Genomic DNA, 6,000 nt, shown 5'->3' with positions numbered 1-6,000 from the left:
GGTAGTTCACAAACCAGCTAAGGCCTTGTAGTCCATCAACCTGCATTTCCTCTTTTGCCTAGGCTTTCCTATGTATTCTGCAGTAGTAGAAGTTCTAAAACATAGAGACAGCTGGCTTTCTGTGCCTATTGCAAAGGCTTCTGGCAGTATAATCAAGAAACAGTTCACACATGTGTGACTGTAGAAAAGTACCACAGCAGGTAAAATAACTCATTAAATGCTACCCACAACAGGTGTGTCACATGTGGTTTTGGTTGCTTGTAGCAGAGGTTAAGTTGCAAAAGGTTCAGCCACCTTCTTTAAGCAGTTGGGTCTGAGGTTTTTGAGTTAGTGTTTACTGATTCCCCTGTAATCTCTGTGAACTCTTGTAAGAAGTGTGTGCGCTTTGTAACATTCCAAGATTGTACCTGTTGTTTCTGTGCAGCATGTGATCAGGAGTGTAGTCATGACCTAATGGTTTATTTTATAAATTGTTAGTGAGATGTCAGTAGCCTGGCATCCAGTTTTCTAGTTGGCCATTTATTTGTATTGATGTGGTCACAAAAAAAGACATTATCATTGTGTAATTACTACTAGTAATTTGATGCAAAGCAGCATAGTACCATGTGGGCCAGTGTCTTAGTTCTTCTTCAGCAGGCTTCGCCAAACAGATTTTGTAATAGTAATTTCCTGCATCAATAGTTGTAGCTTCTTGGGTTGTGAAGCCTTTTTCTCTTGTATAACCTCTGCCCCCTCTTGATTTCAAACAGATTTTGAAGGAGCCTTACAGCTCTGGGACAAAAGGAAGAGGATACTGTGTTATGGTTTGAGCTGTTTGACTTGTGAGCGTAATGTGAGGCTACAGCCTCAGTGAATCACGACTCGTAAGACAAGAGAATATGATTGTTGGCAGCTAAGGCAGAGACCCCTGAGAGGATGGGGCTGGTGGGTGGATGGGAAACAGTGTTTGGCTACAGCTCTGGGATGCTCTGGTGGGTACGATTTACACATCCAGGATAAGGGCAGCTGACTTAGAAATTACTTTGCTCTCTGTTAACACTTCCCAGAAAGGGCTGGACTAAACACTGCCATGGAAACCATTAAACTACTGTTATTTTTAATCAGGTCCTTCAGAGAAAACAATAGTACCTCTCCTTGGTAAGGGCCTATTCTGTGTTCCTACAAACGTAAAGTACTAGTTAAAATTTTTGTTACATATCTGTCAATACTTTACTATGCTCCCAAGAATTGCACTGGTTTGCAGTGTTTTTTTCTTTTGTGTCCTACTTTTTGGGTATTCCCAAGGTTACCTTGCATAAATAACTCACTTAAGTACACCTGTATCTGCAAAGCAGAGTCCTTCTTCACTGTTCTGGGGCTTCTCATAGGTTTTGATGGTTGTTCTGAAGCAAATGTAAATCAAGTGTAAGTAAATCATAGCATATTAGGTTGTTTATTTCTTTTTGATTTTGCAAAATTGAACAAAATTGTCAACCTGTCATCCCATAAAACCCAGAAGACAGTTGGCCTTTCTGGTGTTCAGTGGAAGCTGGGATTAAACCTCAGCAGAACTTTGTTAAGCATATTCAAATATTGGATCAAAGGAAGCAGGGAAGAAGTTGTCTCAAAACAGGATTTAGGGATTGCCAGGCAGAATTATTTCCAAAATGAGATTTTATCTGACTATGCTTTTCACGCTCTACAAAACACCTTTTCTGTCCTTTTTCTGTTGCACTCCTCATTCACTGTTTCTGTGTCCACAGCACTGATGGTGTTTTGATTCTAGAAGCAGATGAAAGATAGTGCCAGCTGTACCCATTTTTCTGAGCTACTTCTGTGACAAGTAACACAAAACTGTAATATGTATTTTTTTTTGCTACAAATAAGCTTTGAAATACTGAAAGGATCTAGGCATTTTATATTAGTGTTGTCTAAGAAAACTTTTAATGAATTTCTACAAAAGGAAGCCTGGTGGTTTTAAACAAGCTAAACCAGTTAGATGTGTGGTTTCTGATTTTTTTTTTTTCCTGTTAAATTAACTTTCTGCTGAAAAGTACAGTAGACTTAGGCTTGTAATACAGTGTGTAACTTGAACTCTCCCATGTTTTCCAACCTTGTCTGATTGGACTGAATTAGCATGGGCATCTGAGCAGTTTTGCATGAGTTTTACATAACTCCTTTGATGGAATTGGTGAATGGAAAAAGGGAGAGCAGTGAGATTTTTCTACACTATTTTGTCTATGAGTTTTTCCCCCCATGTTCCTTCTGGGTGATGCAGCTCTAACCAGACTAAACAGCGAACAGCTGCTTGTGCAGTCCCTGACAAAGCTGCTGCTTGGCTGCAGTTTGCACTGCAGCTGCCTCCTGCTCTTCCCACTGCTCTCCCTCTTTCTCTTCCTTAGCTCTGCCAGCTGCCCTCTTATCAAATGTTCAGGTTTTCTTAGTACAACACAGGACAACAGCTAGACTTGTTCTGTTAGATAAATTAAACTGGAGAAGATCTTGTCATGGCATATGCTTATCTAATCTTGTGGTCAGCAGCACCAGCGTATAACAACCCGCAGAGACTCATCAGGCTCTATATTAGACAAGTGAGTTTTACACAGCCACACCTACAAACTTACATATATTTATATGCATGCAGGCTGTTCCTACTTGAGTCACTTCCAAAAACTCCCTGCTCATAGGGCTACAAACATTGCATTTACAGAAGGCAAATTTCTTATCTCCTTCAGTTGAAAGACCCTTCTGTTTTCTGAGTGAGGCTAACTGCCCTTCTCTGCACAGATCATGATGTGATTTTTTTTTCGTCTTGTGGGTGGGTGACCAAAATTACATACAGGATAGTTGGTAAAACTTCACTTGTATCTTCATTTGTCCTGGACTTCTGCCTTCTTTTTGCCATTTTCATTACCACTTCTCATAAAGAGCACTGGATTTATGGGTATCATAATACCTGTCATCTGAACACTGCCTAGTTGCGATTATAGTGGGAGTCTTGGTTTTGTTTCTGTTCTGTATCACTGAAATGTCTTCCTCCCTTGTGTCAGTGGAAGATGATCCCCTCTTTCAGGGGCACTGTCTCCCAAGGTGACAGTGGGACAAGGGGAAGAGGCCATGTACTCCAATGCCTAGGTTGGCTTGTTGGCTAGGATTCTTGGGGTTTAATTTCATGACAGGGGAAAACATGTCCTGCCACTGTCTTAAGCCTTACCTTTCTTTTTGCTTCAGTATTATTTGAGGTATTGCACCTTTACTGAACATAAGTACTGTATGTACTTGAGGAATTTTACACTTAACTCAGTTTCAGATTTAGTTAGAATGTCTGAATCAAAATCACTTTAGGATGTTACCGTTATGTGAATTGCAGCAGGTACAAGATAAAGTACTTGTTGCTCTGACCTCCCATCCCTGCTTGCTTTCCTAAGTTTGATAGTTGGGAATAGCTAGGAGGGGATCCTTGGTGCCTTGCCTGAGGACCAGCATTGAGGGGCAGAACACCAACCCTGGCATCTGGAACAGCTGCACTCTGGGAACAGCAGACATCATCAATATTTCTGAATATTTAACTTGAACAAGAAAGTTGCTGACCTGCTCTCAGCAAACAATGGGTGAGCTATAAACAATGTGTGGTTTGTTGTTTTTATTCAGACAGTTACTCCTTCATGGAAAGCGGAAGTTGTCAAGCAGCTGTCTGTAAGGAATAACAGATGATGTTATGAATGAGGCACTTCCTTTAGTTTCCTTAGAGTTAGTTACTTACACTCTTAGTGTAGTCAGACTGTACCAAGCCTGGAAGACTTAATTGCCAAGATGAAAAGGGAGCACATGTTACTTGAGGTTTTGAATGGCTGTGGCAATGTTTTGTTCTAGAGATGAAAGACTGTGTCTGTCTAAGTCTGCAGCATTCACCCAGTACTAAACTAACTACAGCTGGATGTTATTGTTGCATTACTGTTGATTTGGGGAGCAAATTTGTAAATGGCTCTTCTCTCTGTTTGTGGATTCTTAGTACATAATTAACAGAGCATCATGCACGCTAACCTAAATGCTGATTAGTCCTCCTTGCTAGTGGTTCTTAGACTAGTGAACTTCTGTATAATTAAAGATGTGAAAATACAACTTCATGCTCTTTTCATATGCTATCCCTTTAAGGCTGTGCAATGACAAAAATATTTACCATGCCACTTCAAGCTGGAAGGAGGAGTAGGTTTGGAGTTGAAATGTAATGACCTTCATGACTTCTGTGTGACCTATCTTGATGAATCAAGATATTAATGATATTGATCATGAAGCACTACTAAAACTCATTTCTGTTCCATTTAAAATCTCAGAACAGGAAAGACCTATAGCTAAGCATTCAGATCAGCCCAAATCTGTATTTTCTGCAATCTGTTCTTTCTTTCTGTCTGAGTCGTGATAGATTGTACTACACACTTCAATACATTATCTTAATATTGTGTTTTACATCTGTAATGTTACTTCTGTTTGTGTTTAACTCTGGTAATGCACTGTGTTGATAAGACTGACTCTTTACAGAAGTATGGTAGTGGCTCTTGACTTACCTTAAACCTCTGATAGTGAAAATCCCTTGATTTTTCCAATGGACTATATAGTTCATAACAGGGCTATTTCTCAAGCCAGATACAATTAACAGCCAACTGGATATATACAGTGACTTGGCCCTCCTTCAAAGTTAGCTTTACAGCTGTCTTATGGCTACAGCTGGTACTTTCCATAGTAGATGATGATTTGTTTGAAGACTCAAACTGTGAGATGCTATAATTAAGACAAGTGGAGGATTTGTGGGTAGATATCTAAAAAAATTTGGATAATCGAGATGTATCACAGAAACAAGATGCTCCTGAATTGGTGATTTGAGGGAAGAATAAAAATCTTATCTAAGATATTATTATGTGTTACAAAGTCTCACCAAAATGAAACTGAAGTGTGTCAGAGTATTGCTATCTGAGTATTTCCTTGAGGTTATATTAAACATGTTAATTTTTAACATGTTGCAGAAACTTCTTTTTACCTGAGGAGCAGTAACTGATGTGCTGTTATGTTTCCACACACTTACTTAATACTGGGAGCTCCCTTGTACATGTGATTCTTCTATGTATGGCTATGTGCCTGAGTAATGCCCTTGGTCGCCTGTGGTGTGATTTCTAGTTCCTCTGCAATATCAAGCGTGCACTTAGTATGTACTAAATATATAAATCCAAATGTGCGCTCAACTTCTTTTCTTACAAGTGAGAACTCAGAGCATCTCCAAGAGCTTCATTTGACATAAGCATCAGATACAGATGAAAAGCATTGCTTAAAATCAGTTACGTTTTGGTTTTGTGTTATTGCTCAGTTTATTTAAAACATAAAAAAAAGTCACCCCAACAGCACTGATTTATCTTAAGACTAATGGGTTTTGTGTTGGTGTTTACAATGGCATACCCAGAATAGGTAGAACATAAACCATCAACCTCTTTTACTGTGAGACACAAAATAGTTTTGGAAAGTGTTTGTGCAGTTGCAGTTACAGTGTAAGGATAAATGTAGCATATATGCCAGATGGAAAAACCTTATGACTTTGGGAGCTGTGAACAATTGTTTAGTAGTCAGTGGCAGTTCTGTCTGAAAGCAGCATTTCTACTTGACTGTAAAATATTGTTAGGTGGTAAGCTAGGGAGCAGTGAAGTGAGAGTGTCAGTTGAGGACCATATTTTGGTCCTCAAAATTTAGCAAGAGTTCCCTAGAAGTGTAGGCTAAAGATGCTATATCTTACCTGTGAATGAATAACACATGATGCCTTTCAAAACCCTTGTACAGCATTTCAACTTCTCTCTTTTTCCTCTTGCTTGTCTATGTTCACTTTTGTAACTTCAGTAGGTTGCCTCTGAAGCTCTGTGTTAGCTTCATATCTCAACGGTAATAGTGACTTCTTCGAAGGACATGTTAAGCAAACCAAAGGTGGTGAGTACCCGTAGTGGAGAATTAATTTGAAGTTAAAAGAGGAGAACTAAAATA

The sequence above is a fragment of the Phaethon lepturus genome, unplaced genomic scaffold (genome assembly GCF_000687285.1).
Source record: "Phaethon lepturus isolate BGI_N335 unplaced genomic scaffold, ASM68728v1 scaffold16148, whole genome shotgun sequence".
Lineage (NCBI taxonomy): Eukaryota > Metazoa > Chordata > Aves > Phaethontiformes > Phaethontidae > Phaethon > Phaethon lepturus.
Note: the sequence above shows the minus strand (reverse complement) of the source record.